Genomic DNA, 6,000 nt, shown 5'->3' with positions numbered 1-6,000 from the left:
CTGAAAGTGGATTGTAGTCCTTACTTTATACAATGGTTTTCTATACACGACGAGAATGACCCTAGACGATGTTATGGAAGGGGCCTTTGTGAATAAGCCTTACGATGAGACATATTGTAACACCCCGAATTCAATTAATTAATTTAATTTAATTGCATTTTATTTAAATTATTAAGTGAATTATATGCTTTTAGTTAATTTTTGGTGAATATGTGTGTAGTATATGACATCTGGTTAGGTTGGTGAGAGTGATAGAATTAATTAGAATTTTAATTAATTTTATAATCAGGAGAATAATTGAAATACTATAAATATTAGAAATAATAATTGATTAATATTATTTTGGTAAAAATTAGATTTAATTATAAGATAAATAATAAAATAAGGTAGTAAAGGCCAAATGGGGATTGAGAAAATAAGTTAGGATATGATAGGAACAACCTAAATGAGGGAAATGGGTTTTCTATTGAGAAGGGAGAAGTGTGGTAAGTTGAGTTTTCACTGATCATGAAATTGAGTTTGGGGAAAAAAGAGGCAAAGACTTGAAAGAGATTAGGGCTTTAAGGAGGAAGAAGGAAACCACCACTATTGAAAAGCTTTTTATGGAAATTCAGGTAAGGGGGGACTACTTTGTATATTGGTATAATTTATGAAGGATAGAGATCATCACCCTCCTCTAGGTTTTCTCTATTATTGTGTTTTTGAAAAGCTTGATGTATGATTATGAGAAATTGATAATGGTGATGATTCTTGATGTGTGACTATTTAATCTTGATGTAATGATTGCATAAATTAGCATGTGAAATCTGATTTTGGTATTATTATTGTTGATGTTATGTTGGTGATTGATCACACTAAATCACACTGTGTATTTGACTCGGATTGCACATGTTTTTTAGGTCTTTATTATCATTTTGCTTGTGTTATGCTTTCTTTTGTGTTGTTTTAAGGTATTTAGCTCTTTCAGGACCTTTTTAGAAGAAACGAAGCAAAAAGATCAAAAATTAGGGTTTTCGGCAAATGTTGTACTCGTGGCGTTCTGCACAGTGGCCTCCATAGGAGAAGTCATGACGCATCAACCTTCAACCAGGAGGAAACTGCCACGATCCCACGAACTTCCCCATTTACTCACATGGCGGGCGCCATGGAGGGGTGGCGGGCGCCACCTTTGAACTCCACGTTCCCACTAAAGAGAAGTTGAAGGGCACCCTGGTATTTGCATGCTGTTGAGTTCCTCTATAAATAGGTCGTTCTAGTTCACTTCCAAGACATCCAACTTAGTTTAAAACACTAAGACTATAATACAATCTGTAAAAGCGGTAATCCGTCACATCAAGGGGTTATCGCACCTTAGTGTAATTGAGTTGGAGCACTTTGATTTTGCTGTCATCTTTATTTTCAAAGTCAAAGGTTTATTTACTTCCTTGTACCAGATTTAAAGCCTCCGTTTGGAGCAGGTTCTAATTTAATGGCCTTTTTATTTTACTTGCCGTGCCTTACTTTATTTAATTCCTTGTCATGCTTTACTTTATTTAATTTCCTGCCATTGTCTTTACTTTATTTAATTTTCTCGCCATTATCTCTATTGCTCGTTTTAATTGTTTTACACGCTTTACTTGTTCTTCACGCCTTACATTTTAAACTTCTTTTCATCATGTTCAATATCGTTGAATTTGTTTGTATTATCATGTCTGGCTAAATCTTTCAAAGGTTAGAATGTGAGGATCGCGGTTAACGAGATGTTTCACATATTGCATCTGTAGAAATGTTTTAGGGGCTGTTTTGATTTTTAATTCGAGTTTTCTGAAACAAACTTGGTTAGTTTTAACTACTCAAGGAGTGCGAAAGTACCCTGGCTTAGTTAACTAGGAATTTTTATCACTTTAAGGAAAAACGATTTTTGAAACTGTTTTTGGACGCGTTGATAGATTTAAAATCAGGAAACTCGTTGGGTAAACTTTCCGAATAAAAACCACTTTTCAACTAAGCTTACGAGTCTTATTTCTTAAAAATAGGTTTACTACTTTAGCATTATGCGCACCTTTTATAAGTGACAATAAAAGGCCTTAATTTAAGGGTAAAATCGGTTCTGAATACGCGAAAGCGACAATTCCTGTTAAATGGATTCTTTTCAAGAGTAGAAAATATTGTCCCATAAGTAGTTCTATTTAGACAATCAAAGCATCGTTTAACTGACGTGAAATACATTCAAGCCTATCTTTATCTGCACTATATTTATCATTTTCTTTATTTACTGTTATTTTGCAACATCAATATCTCATTTGTACCGCCTTAGATAAACATCGTAACAATAGTAATCGATAATTGACGATTTGGTCTCTGTGGGATCGATATTCTTTTATATTACTCTGACGCAATTCGTGCACTTGCGAATAGAGCGTTCAAGTTTTGGCGCCTTTGTCGGGGACCAACTTTGTCAAATTTCGTACCCTATTGTTACACCGTCTAGACTAAGGCATTATTAGCCGGTAAATGCTAAGAACCCATAGTATCGGAAATTTAGTAGATCCTTTAGCGGAACCCGAACGTTACACTCGTACACGCCTCTTACTCATCCGAATTAAGAAAGCTATGGCCGAGAATCGCAACCGGAGACCTCTTAAGGAATTTGCCCAACCCTCTGACGAGGAGCCTAGTTCTAGTATAGTAAGCCCCCTCATTCCTGCCAATAATTTTGAACTAAAACCATCTTTACTGCAATTAGTGCAATAGAACCAATTCGCGGGTCTCGCTATTGAGAACCCAAATCAACATTTAAAAGTCTTTATCCAATTGGCCGACACCTTTAAATCCAACGGTGCTTCACCTGATGCGATTCGTTTAAGATTATTTCCTTTCTCCCTCAGGGATAGAGCATGTTTATGGTTAGATTCACTTCCAGCTAACTCAATAACTATCTGGGAAGACCTTAGGAGAGTATTCCTTGCTAGATATTTTCCCCGTAGTAAGACTGCTGTTCTTCGAAACCAAATAACTAGATTTACTCAAAACCAAGGAGAATCACTTTTTGAAGCTTGTGAGAGATACAAAGAGCTGTTAAGAGTCTGTCCACACCATGGCCTAGAACAATGGCTGATCGTTCATACCTTCTACAATGGACTCCATTATAACACAAAGATGAGCATCGACGCTGGCGCTGGTGGTGCGTTGATGAACAAACCTTACCCTGAAGCTTATGACCTAATTGAGGATATGGCCCAAAACCATTACTAATGGGGAACTGAACGAGCATCAGTAGAGAAAAAGGAGACCCAAGGTAGAATACATGAGATAAGTTCTATGGACATGATGCAAGCGAAAATGGACGCTTTAGCCCTTAAGGTCGAACATATTTCTACAAACTCTAACACCGTAGCGGTAGTCCACATAGAGTGTGAACTTTGTGGATCTAAAGGACACGAATCAGTGGAATGTAACCTTTTGAATGACCTGAACACCGACCAAGTGAATTACGCCCAAGGTAACCCATTTTCAAACACTTACAACCCTGTATGGAAGAATCACCCGAATTTTTCCTATAAAAACCAGAACCCTATCCAAAATTTTGTACCTCAAAGACCACAAGGTTTTCAAGCCCCAAAACCAAATCAACCTATGCAAGTTGTGCCCCAGAAGCCTAACCTTGAGAAGATCATGGAGAACTTTATATCAGGCCAGACTCAGCAAAATAAAGAATTCCTAAACCATAACATTCACGTAAATGAACTGATAACGCAATTAGGGACTAAGGTTGATTAGATAATTACTCACAATAAGATGCTTGAAACCCAGATCTCACATGTAGCACTAAACCAAGCCCCACAAACTACACATGTAGGACAATTCCCTGGACAACCTCAACTCAACCCTCGAGGGCAAGCTAACGCTCTCACATTACGAAGTGGGACCGCTTACGAAGGGCCTTATAACCCATCAATGAGCGAGTCCAAAGCTTCTAAAGAAAATATACCTACCAACCAAGGAAATGAACCAGTGGAACCCGAAAAACAAACCGACCAAGAAGGAGAAGCCAAGGATAAAACTTACAAACCACCAGCCCCGTACAAACCACCAATACCATATCCGCAAAGACTTAAACAAACCAAAATCGATAACCAATACCAAAAGTTTATAAAAGTAATAGAGAAGCTTCATGTAGAGATTCCTTTCACCGAAGCCATCACCCAAATTCCATCTTACGCCAAATTTCTCAAAGACATCTTAACCAACAAGCGTAGGCTTGACGATCCCAAACCCTTGGAATGCAACTTTATTTCCGAGAATAAACTTGCTAAGAAGGAGAAAGACCTTGGGAGTTTTTCCATACCTTGCATTCTAGGGAGTCATGTGATCGACAAAGCTTTCCTAGACTTAGGCGCTAGTGTTAGTTTAATGCCCTTAGCTGTGTGTAAAAGGTTAAACTTAGGAGAATTACAACCAACTAAGATGTCCCTCCAATTAGCCGATAGATCTGTTAAGTATCCTGTAGGCATATTAGAAGACATCCCCGTTAGGATCGGTCAACTTTATATCCCGACAGACTTTGTGGTCATGGATATCAAGGAAGACGACGATATCCCTATCCTTTTAGGTAGACCATTTTTATCAACAGCCGGAGCTATAATAGATGTTAAAAGAGGAAAATTAACTTTCGAAGTAGGAGATGAAAAGATAGAGTTTATTCTTTCAAAGTTCCTGATGGCACCAATCATAGGAGACGCACGTTACGCGATTGATATCATAGATGAATGCATAAGGGAATTTGATCAAGAAGAACCTATGTTCAAACCATTTTCAGACCCAAATGAAAAAGATGACGAGCGAAAGGAAACGGAACCTCACACTAACGAATGTTTGGCCGTTACTCCAGACCTTTCACCAAACTCTCAAAAACCAGCTCAAGAACTTAAGGAATTGCCCAAGAACCTAAGTTACGAGTTTTTGGATAAAGAAATAAACCGTCCAGTAATAGTTAGTGCCACCTTAAACCTAGACGAGACAAACCAACTCTTGAATGTTTTACGAAGATACCCCTCTGCCTTAGGATACAACATCTCTGATTTAAAAGGTATAAGCCCATCCGTGTGTATGCACAGGATCTCGCTAGAGGAGGATTCAAAACCTTCTAGAGAACATCAGAGAAGAATCAACCCTATGATGAGTGAGGTGGTAAAGAAGGAAGTCCTTAAACTGCTAGAAGCTGGTATAATCTATCAGATCTCCGATAGTAAATGGGTAAGTCCTGTACATGTGGAACCCAAAAAAGGAGGCATCATAGTCATGCAGAACGATAATGGCGAGCATTTGGCTAAACGTATAGAAGGCGGATGGCGTATGTGCATAGATTATAGGAAACTCAATAAGGAAACTAGGAAAGACCATTTCCCCCTTCCATTCATAGATCAAATGCTTGAGCGTCTTGCCAGACACTTTTACTTTTATTATCTGGATGGATATTCTGGATTTTTCCAAATACCCATACACCCCGAGGATCAAGAGAAAACAACCTTCACCTGTCCTTACGAAACATTTGCTTACAGACGAATGTCGTTTGGACTCTGCAATGCCCCAGCTACTTTCCGATGTTGTATGATGTCAATCTTCGCAGATTATCTCGACGGAATTATGGAAGTGTTCATGGATGATTTCTCGGTATATGGGTTTGACTTTGAGAACTGCCTCATTAATCTTGAGAAAATCCTAGAAAGATGCGTAGAAGTTAACCTTGTATTAAACAGGGAGAAGTGCCACTTTATGGTTAAAGAAAGCATAGTGTTAGGACATATAATATCTGAAAGAGGCATTGAGGTCGACAAAGCAAAGATAGAAGTGATAGAAAACCTTAACCCTCCTAAGACTGTTAGAGAAGTCCGAAGTTTTCTTGGACACGCCGGTTTTTACCGACGCTTTATCAAAGATTTCTGTAAAATAACAAAACCCCTGACCGACCTTCTGATGAAAGACGTTGAATTCATTTTCGATGAAAAATGTATCGAAGCC

At 38.2% G+C, this 6,000-nt stretch overlaps 1 non-coding gene across 1 annotated transcript; it reads right to left on the bottom strand.

Moving 5' to 3' along the window:
- Positions 1-2,976: 2,976 nt before the first annotated feature.
- Positions 2,977-3,083, bottom strand: LOC127088849 (small nucleolar RNA R71). Its single transcript, XR_007790663.1, has one exon. It is a non-coding gene; the product is annotated as a small nucleolar RNA R71 (small nucleolar RNA).
- Between the last annotated feature and the right edge of the window lie 2,917 nt (positions 3,084-6,000).

This window comes from Lathyrus oleraceus, chromosome 5 (genome assembly GCF_024323335.1).
Source record: "Lathyrus oleraceus cultivar Zhongwan6 chromosome 5, CAAS_Psat_ZW6_1.0, whole genome shotgun sequence".
Lineage (NCBI taxonomy): Eukaryota > Viridiplantae > Streptophyta > Magnoliopsida > Fabales > Fabaceae > Lathyrus > Lathyrus oleraceus.
This window is presented reverse-complemented; position numbering and strand designations above follow the sequence as displayed.